This window comes from Cricetulus griseus, chromosome 3 (genome assembly GCF_003668045.3).
Source record: "Cricetulus griseus strain 17A/GY chromosome 3, alternate assembly CriGri-PICRH-1.0, whole genome shotgun sequence".
In the NCBI taxonomy this organism is placed as follows: Eukaryota; Metazoa; Chordata; class Mammalia; order Rodentia; family Cricetidae; genus Cricetulus; species Cricetulus griseus.
The window spans coordinates 254307347-254317671 of NC_048596.1; the positions used below are offsets into that span (position 1 = coordinate 254307347).

The 10325-nt window shown below is 43.2% G+C and overlaps 1 pseudogene; it reads left to right on the top strand.

Annotated features, from left to right (window-relative positions):
- Positions 1 to 4404: 4404 nt before the first annotated feature.
- LOC100762590 lies at positions 4405 to 5615 on the top strand (annotated as a pseudogene).
- The last annotated feature ends 4710 nt before the right edge of the window (positions 5616 to 10325 follow it).

Sequence of the window (10325 nt, forward strand, 5' to 3'; positions counted from 1 at the left end):
GATATTTCATTCTTAGCATCTCTGAGTTCTGAAGTTTCCATTACATCCTTGACTTCAGTCTCACAGCTTCAGACATTGCTCCCTTGGGGGTTCCTGCAGGCATCCTGCTTCCTACCACAGCTTTTGAAGCCTAAGTGAAAGACTGCATCACTGCTGCATTCTTCATGATTGCAGAGTCAGCATCATGTGGATGACGGAAAGATCTGTGACTCACTTAAGCAAACTTACCCTCCTCAGACCACAGTTGTAGCAACTTCTGAATTCTTAGAAAGTTGAACTCAGGGGCATGCTTTCCTAGACACCCATGTGAATCAGAGAAGCTCTGAGTCCTCTTGTCAAAGTGACATCTTCCAAAAGAGTTAAAATTTTCATGCTATTGATCCTGATACAGATGGAGAATTGTCAGTTTCTGAGTTGCCTTCAAGGAACCTTCCCCATGTTTCTCTGAAAAGTACTTGGTTTCTTTTTCAGTCCCATCTTGGTCTCATGTTTACATGAACTTCCTTATGGGGTAAACTCTAAGTTTTTCAAACATTTCTGCTATGCTGTTTGTTCTCATTTTTCACTGTGAACTTGACCCAAAGCAACTAGAAATAACCATATCACAGACTGAAGTCTGGTTTTTCTTGAAAATTTCCCCACCAGATTCATTACTAAATTTTGTTTAAATTCGGCCTCACCCAAAGTCCTAGGGCATGAACAAAATGAGACAAATTCTTTGCCAGAAGAAAACATGCATGGCCTTTAATCCAATACATAGTAGTCTTTATTCCCATCTGAAAACTGCTGAGACTGGTTTTTGTTAGCTGCTCTTCTGTCAGCATTGTGATCTTCTGGGCTGTCCTTAGAATCACCCATTAGGTTCTGTATACTGTATTATAATAGGTGTGCATCTCTAAGCTTTTCTAAATTCCTCTCAGAAACAAGTTCTAAAGGCTTAGGAATAATAGGACCAATAGTTATGGCAACAACTCCACTTCTTGGTATCAATTTTCTTTTTTACAAGTTTCTCCTTGTTGAATTTTGATTCTTCCTTCTAAATTCCTTGTCTCCTCAAGGCAAAGAGAGTATGAGAGAGCAGAATAGTTCACACCATCATTATTAGTAAACAAAGAGAACAGAGAATAACTTCACTCTGTGATTCCTTCTTTTCCACCTTTCATTTCATACACACCCTCAGCCAATAGGACAGTGCTGTCTCTATTTGGGGTTGCTGTTTCCTGTCCTTGCCATCCCCCATTAGCTGATCTCTGGAAAAGCTCTCACAAATACAGCCAAAAGTCTGCTCTTCAAATCTTCCAGGTATTATTTAATCCAATCAAGTTGATAATGAAGATTAACCATGATGTTGATGGAGAACTGCCTTACAGGTACAATCTCAGGCCTCCCCCAAAAAGGGAGAGAAGGACTTTGACCATACATGAGTGTGCATACTAAGACTTTAGAAACAATTATAGCATGCGAAAATGAAAACAAACCAAAGTGAAACTATTAGGGCTCAGTAGATTAGGTTATACACTACATCATTCAAGAACTAAAAGAAGTTTTATAAACATATAAGCATCATGTAACATGCATACATGTGTATTTGCATATATTTATGTTCATATAAAAGCCACTCATTATGTATGTGCTCATGTTAGTATGGAAAGGACTATGGTTTGTGCATGTATTTCTGCGCCCTAGAAAAACACATATGATATTCATATATGTTTGTTTATAAATAGAAAATATATTTTGTGTAAGAAAGACAGGGTACATGTGTACACTTGTGCATATGAGAAATATACCTGATGTATGTGTGTTTCTTTAAATATGTAAATCATGTATATGTGTTCATGTGTGCATATAAATGGGAGGCACATAATATTCTCATACTTATATAGGAAGCCATAGGTGTTGTGTGTGCGTTTCTATGCATATGAAAATCATATATAAATTATATAAATTTTTGTATGTCCATACAAACATTTAGCAACGGGCATGCTAAGGGGTTATCAGTGATCACTTCTAGACAACTAAAGTTATAAACATTTGGTGAAATGTATTGTTCATCAGTGTTTTATGATGTTTCAGTATTGTATATGAAATCTCTTTCATAAAATGTTACAAAGTACAATTCCATATATAATTGATGGGGATGTCTTCTATACACATGTTTCTCTTATTGGTTGATAAATAAAGCACTGTGGCCAATGAGGCAATAGGTGGGACTAGGAGACAAGGAGGATTCTGGGAAAAGTAGGCAGAGCCAGTCACCATGTAGGATGCAAGAGGAGTAACAGGTCCTGACTCTTTCTCCAGTAAGATAAACCACATGGAAATAATTAGATTGATAGAAATGGGTTAACAATTAAGACAGAGATAGCCAATAAGAAGCCCAAGCCAATGGCCAACAGTTTCATAATTAATATAGTGTCTGTGTGCTTCTTTGGGACTCCAGGAGGCTAGAACCAGGCTGGCATGAAGAATGCTTGTAACATATAATTTTTTCCATCTTCTTTTTAATTTGAATTAGAAACCAGATTCTTTTACATGTCATTCCCAGTTCCCACTCCTTCCCCTCCTCCCCTACCATCCCCACCCAACTAAGACCCTACCTATCACATATTCTTTCTGCTCCCCAGGGAGAGTGAGGCCTTCCATAGGGGGTCTTCAGAGTCTATCGTATCCTTTGGGATAAGGCCTAGGCCCACCCCATGTTTCTTGGCTCAGGGAGTATCCCTGTATGTGGATTGGGCTCCCAAAGTCCACACCTATGCTAGGGATAAGTACTAAACTACTACAGGAGGTCCCATAGGTTTCCAAGGTCTCCTCACTGACACACATTCATGGGGTCTGGATCAGTCCCATGCTGGTATCCCAGCTATCAGTCTGGGGACCAAGAGCTTCCTGTTGTTCAGGTCAGCTGTTTCTGTGGGTTTCACCAGCCTGGTCTGGACCCCTTTGCTCTTCACTCGTCCAGTAACATATAATTTTATATAAAACTTTAAAACCATTCAGCATTTTATGGGCTTAGTTATTTTATAGCAAGGAACATACATTCATTTGTAAAAGAGAATTAGGCACACCATTATAAGTCAAATCCATGCAGAGTGGGGACATAGAATATCTTTTTAGTTGGGTCCCATTCTGTAAAGGAGTCTGATTCAACACAAACAAATGAAAGCATTTGTTTGGGGGTTACTTGACTTAAAAGTGAAGAGGTGGAGGTATGACATAAAAAGAAGCGTGTTGATTGTCTGGTTATTGATTATTCTTCCACATTCCACAGAGGCCTTGTAACACGTTTGACAATTGACAACAAAGATCCAACCATCAACAGTTTGGTACTTATAGACTAAATTTCATTGTCTGGTCAATATCATTTTTCTGTCTTAGCTGTTTAGCATATCACATATTTGTCAATTTTAGCCCCTGTCTTCATCACTATTTTGCCTAACTTTAACCATGTTTGACTTATTGCCAGGTGGTACCCATGTGTATCTTCAAGTCAATTGGGGTAGATTGTAAAACAATATGCTGGCTGATACTAATGCTCAAAGGGACACACCTGTCATTTTAATAGAGTTCATTGCCACATAGCATACAGGGGAGTAGTGAAAACTAATCATTTCACTGAGTGAGACTTGTGGTTTCTGGAAAGGATGGCCACACATAATTAAGTAAAAAGAGGGAGAAAAGGGAGGAGGGGCCTCTTAATATCAGGTCTAAGGTCCTATCTTGTTTTCTTGTGCGCTTTTAATAGGTGTCCTAGTAGACACATTTCCTTGCTGTGCCGATGTGACAGCTTCCCATGGCATGCATTTACTGGGAATAGATGACATTGTGCTGGCCCAGGAACATGATGGATGTAAAATGTCAAGCACAGCCTCTGTGACTGGGAACTTATGCTCCTGAGAGAACAAGAATAACATTGTCACAGCCCCACAGGGCCTCTGGGACAGCAAGGTGCTATAGCACAGGTTCAGACATCACTTTTTTCCATTTCACTCTGTGGAAAAAGCTCCCAGTCTGTACTTGCCCCATGCCTTGAGGCAGTGAGGCAGGTCATAAGTAACCCCAGTAATAATGACACTAAACACTTAAGCAGGTCAAGACCAAGGCACTGGTTTTGAACCCACAGGGTGTGAATTACACACAACTGATGATTTGTTCCATGTGTCAGTCAACAGGAGAAGCTGTTTTGCTGGCTCTTCCTGTTGAGGAGGCCTCCTTTATGAAGACTGTCTTAAAGAAAGTGTCCATGTTTCCTGAAGTTACAGTGGTTTTCTTTGAGGATTATTCTGTCTTGCTCCTTTTTTTTTTTTTTGGACTGCATTGTGCCTTAAAACTTCTGGTGGAGAGGCTCTCTGCTCCTCCCTGTTCTAGAGACAGCTGCATCTTTTCGTGCAGTGCCAGCCTCATTCCTGAGATGCAATGTTGAAGGTCGGCGTGAACAGATTTGGCCGTATTGGATGCCTAGTTTGCAGGGCTGCCTTCACTTCTGGCAAAGTGGACATTGTTGCCATCAATGACCCCTTCATTGACCTCAATGGTCTACATGTTCCAGTATGACTCTACCCATGGTAAGTTCAAAGGCACAGTCAAGGCTGAGAATGGGAAGCTTGTCATCTACGGGAAGGCCATCACTGTCTTCCAGCAGCGAGATCCCGCCAACATCAAATGGGGTGATGCTGGCGCCGAGGATGTTGTGGAATCTACAGGCATCTTCACCACCATGGAGAAGGCTGGGGCCCACTTGAAGGGCAGGGCCAAGAGGGTCATCATCTCCGCCCCTTCTGCTGATGCCCCCATGTTTGTGATGGGTATGAACCATGACAAGTATGACAACTCTCTCAAGATTGTCAGCAATGAGCCCTGCACCACCAACTGCTTAGCCCCACCTCCCCTCCCCGGCCAAGGTCATCCATGACAACTTGACATTGAGGAAGGACTCATGACCACAGTCCATGCAGTCACTGCCATCCAGAAGACTGTGGATGGCCCCTCTGGGAAGCTGTGGTGTGATGGCCGTGGGGCTGCCCAGAACATCATCCCTCCATCCACTGGCACTGCCAAGGCTGTGGGCAAAGTCATCCTAGAGCTAAACAGGAAACTGACTGACATGGCCTTCTGTGTTCCTACCTCCAATGTGTCCATCATGGATCTGACATGTCGCCTGGAGAAACCTGCCAAGTATGAGGACATCAAGAAGGTGGCGAAGCAGGCATCCGAAGGCCCACTGAAGGGCATCCTGGCCTACACCGAGGACCAGGTTGTCTCCTGCGACTTCAACAGTGACTCCCACTCTTCCACCTTTGATGCTGGGGCTGGCATTGCTTTCAATGACAACTTTGTAAAGCTCATTTCCTGGTATGACAATGAATTCGGCTACAGCAACAGGGTGGTGGACCTCATGGCCTACATGGCCTCCAAGGAGTAAGAAGCCCACCCTGGACCATCCACCCCAGCAAGGACTCGAGCAAGAGAGAGGCCCTGGCTGCTGAGCAGTCCCTGTCCAACAACCCCACACTGATCATTTCCCTCACAGTTTCCATCCCAGATCCCCAGAATAAGGAGGGGCTTAGGGAGCCCTACTCTCTTGAATACCATCAATAAAGTTCACTGCAACCCCCCCAAAAAAAAAACTTCTAGTGGAGAATTCACTTTACAAAGGCAGGATTATAATCTGTCTTAGTATCAAATCCTGCAAACTGCCAATGGCATAGGTGCTCTGGATAGAAAAAATCTTTTGTATTATAAAGTGTTCAAACCATGATTAAACAGAGTGATTTTCTGTTGCTGTTCCTTGTTTTTTATTATTTTAGAATTTCATACATGTTTATAATGAAATATTACCATATCCATTCCCCATTGAGTAAATGGGTTCCCCCATATGTCCCTCAGCATGTCTCCTCAAAACTTCATGTCCTTTCCCCCCTTAATAGCCTACTAAGATCAAAGAGAGTTGCATGGGTGTGGGAAACCTACCAGTGACCACTCCCCCAAAGAAGAATGAGTATCCCTTCCCCAGGAGCACCAACTGCCAGTAGCTCCTCAGTAATGGACGGAATCTGGAGACCATTGAACCCATTTATTTGGGAACTTTGGCTGGCTTGATCTTGTTCACAAAGCCTTGTGCAGGTAATCACCACTGCCGTGAGACCATGAGTGCAATAATTATGCCATGTCCAGAAGACAGCAGTTTGCCGAACTCCTCCCTATCCTCCAGCTCCATAGTCTTTCTGCCTCAATTAACCAGCTAATGGTGTTGGTCAAAGGGTTAGCAAATTCACAATACAGAACAGACTCTCATCCATCTCTCTTCATTCCAGCAGTCTGTACCAGGACTTTAGAAAGCTCCCCTCACAAGCTATCCTACATCCTATGTTTGTGACACTTAGTCTGAGACGCTCATGCCTGGAATAGGCTAGCATGGGCATGAGAGGCAATTAAAATAAAGATGAGCAAAGCATTCTTCTCATCATGAAAGCTGCCTGATGAGGCAATGGGAATATGCAAAACCACTCTTGCTCCTGCAATACCTTTAACCTGAGGGTTTCAAAGAGCTTCTTTAATTTTAATAGCATTTTCATGCTAAGATTTCTTACAGTGACAGATTCTTGCCCCTGGTTACTCTACTGGACCTCACTTTCAAATGCTCTTATTTTATAAAAGTCCCTGTCACACCACACACACCCTTCATATGTTTTTTGGATTCTCTTTCTTAGCAAATGATACTATTATCTTGAAACCTGGCCCTCAGTCTAGACCTCAAGCTCCCTCCCTTCCCTCACTGGTTCTACTACCCAGTTCCAGTTTCTCTTAAGTCTACTATCTTGGTCCTCAGCTTCTTAAAATGCAAATCTTTGAAAGGTTTTTCTATTCTCTTGTGAATCAATTCAAAGAGTATGTAATACATATTCTCCTGGAGGGCAGCTTTGATCTCATGAGAAGTATTATGCTGGCCACATCTCCCCACTCTTTCCTTTCCAGACTACAGTGATGAGAAGGCTTCTGGGATTCTCAGGAGCCAAGATTGTGGAGTGTTAATATAGAAATGACAACAAGTGCATTTATTGCATACCGAAAGGGATCCAGGAGTTTCTCTTTGATTTAAGAGCTTCACAATTCCCAAATCAGGCAGTAGGATAACTGGTTAATCTGACTGAGCCTTTACAGAGTTCTTCTTACTCATACAACTGCCTCATGAGGATGATGTGATGGCGGCGGAAATGGTAAGGAAAGTATAGTAGTGATGGTGATGATGATGGCAGGGGTAGTGATAATGGTAGGTGTGGTGATGAGGGCGCTAGTGGTGTTAGTGGTTGTCATGGTGATGGTGGTGGTGATGCAGATGATTGTGGTGGTGGTGGTGATGTTTTTGATGGTAGTGGCCATAGTGGTTATAACAATGATATTGATGATGAGGGAATGAGGAAGATAATGGTGATGATGTTGGCAATTGTGATGATAGTAACGGTGAACGAGAGCAATGCACTTTACTGGCATGTTTCTCTCTTACACCAATAGTGATCTGATTTGTTGAGTTCATTATATAATAAGTACCCTGTAAGCTCCTACTCGTTAAGGGTAACAAGAAGAAAATAAAATTCTTTTTACTTCTTGTCATTGTAACAAGAAGACAAAGTTCCAGCCTTCTTACCTTTAAATAACAACAACAAAAAAAAAATCACACGAGTCTCTTCCTTCAAATGTCAGAAATGGTGTTAGCCTGACAGCTTTCTCATTACTATGCACTGAGAGGTCTCTAACCAAGCCCATCAGATCTCAAGCACTCAGGCACCTTGTAAACTTGGAGTTCATTCCTCAGTTTTGTGGTTTTGAAGCTCTCAGCAGGAGAAGGCGAAGGAAGACTGTGTGGGTGTTCTCTGCTGTCAGGACACCCCAGGGGATTCCCTCTCATCATGATCTTGAAGAGGAAGGAACTAGGCAGTTTTGTGCTGCTTTGGCAAAATACCTGAGACAAACAAAGGAGAAAAGGGGTGGTTTTGTTCATGGTTTGGGAAGTTTCAGATGCCCCTGGCTTTGGGCTGATGGCAGCGCAGTCTGTCACTGATAGGGAGTTTAGCAGAGGCTATCTGTGATTGCTAATTTTGGTTGTCAATTTGACAGCATTGGGATTTAACTAAACCATAGCTGCTGAACATCTCTGTGGGGGGTTTTCTTGATCAAATTGCTGGAAGCAGAAAGACCCACCCTAAATCTGGACAGCACCTTCTATGGCAACCCAGATAAAAGGACATGGAAGAAACTGCATTTTGCCTGGTTGCTCCTACTCCTGCTGACAAGGCCATCTGTCCTGTGGCTGTGGCATTCCTTCACTGATTTTTATAACAACTCCTTTAGGATCCAATGTAGCCTGAAGATGGACAACTCTCCAAGGGTCTTCCAGGTCTTCATTGCCAGATTGGAGCTGCTGAAACACCCCCGCCTCTTTACTGAGCAGTTGTTGGATTCTCTGTCATTCCAATGTGAGACAGCCATGGTTGGACTACCCAGACCTAATACTGGAAGACACTCTAATAAATCATACATACACACACATACACACACACACACACACACACACACACACACACACACACACACGCGCGCGCGCGCGCACACACACACACCACACACTCCATTCTCTCAGTTCAGTTCCTATAGATAACCCTGACTCACAATAACTGGGAAACGGAGTAAGAAAAAATGAAGTATTAAACCAAGACTATGAAGAATGTTCTGGGACACTTACATCAGTCTTCAGGGCAAGCCCCCAGTCATCTAACTTCCTTCCAATAAGCTCCACCACTTAAACCTCCGACCATCGCTCCGTGCTGCCATAGGCTGGAAAACAAGCCTTCAGCACACAGCAATATATCACAAATGCTACCATCAGAGGGAACTAAGAGAGACAGCTTTGGAGATGAACCCAGGTCCTTCTGAAGTCGGTCTGGAGACAAGTTGGCACTGTTCCAAAAGCAATGCAGAGACATCACAGGGATAAAATGAAATTGGGGTCCAGTAATGCAGCTTTCCACTCTGGTTCTATTTAGAAATGGGTGTTTACTTTGAGTCCACACCTGCCAAAGATGACATGCTGTGATCAGTAGAGCTCCACCTAGAGACACAGGCAGGGACGGGTGCCTGTGATGGTTAATACTCGTTGCCAACTTGGCAGGATCTAAAAATCACCCACAAGACAAACCTCTGGACACATCTGTGTGAGTTTCTACATTGGGCTAATGGAGGTGGGAAGACCCATCCCAAATATGGGAAGTACCAATCCATGGCCTGGATATGACTGTGTAGAAAGGAGACAGTGAGCTAAGCACTAGCAATCCTCTCCCTCTGCCATCTGCTTGTAGATATAATATGACCTCATATGTCTACTGCCATGCCTTCTCCCCTGTAATTGACTCTCCTCTCAAATTCTAAGCTAAAATAAACCCTCTTCCATAAATTGCTTTTGTCAGGTATTCTATCATAACAATGAGAAAGGTAACTATACCCTACCCATCTACCCACTGACAGCTCTGTTTCACAGAGACCAAGTCCCCCAAGTCTTTGTCGTCTGTGGAAAATCTAAGCTGCCACCGGGCCTCATGGAGTAGGGCTAGGTCTAACTAAGCAAGCAAGAACCTCTCTTCTGCCACTTTCCCAAGAGGTTCAGGACCCCACCCCTGTTATAGAATTCCAGACTGTGAGCACTGCTGCCTGCCAAGTGAAGGTGTCCAGTGATGACCTTAGCACTGCCTGGGTTCACTACTCTGCTGCAGAGATACCAGAATGGAAGTGCAGCCCAGCCTCCAACTCTCCAAAGTAAGCAGCCAAGAGATGCTACATCCCAACCAGAGGCAGCAAAAATGCAGAATAGCATGGCTTATTGGAACTGTAATTTTTTGTCTACATTTTAAGCGGCTGAGCTTGTTCATGGGCTGCCAATAAATTGTATGGTTTGGAACATGACAGCTAACAAATGCATGCCATAAATCCCCAATTTGGTACATAAATAAAATATATCAACCCATTTTTTAAAAAGAAAAATGCTACCCCTGTTCAATAAATGTTGGATTGTTGTTTAATGAATATTGGTTTGAAAGGAGCCCAGACTATTCCCAGGGTGCCCATATCTCTTGGTCCTGCCCGGAGCAAGGGAGAATTTCTGATGGTTTGGGAAAAGGATATTTAATCCCAAGCAATCCTTTGGAAAAGAGGGTCTTTCTCCACTGGGATGCTTGTAGAGTAAGGATGAAAGGGGAGGGAGAAAAACTCCTTCCAGAGAAATAGCTCCAAGGGACTGGGGAAGAGAAAGGGGGTTCTGGTGGTCTCTGAGC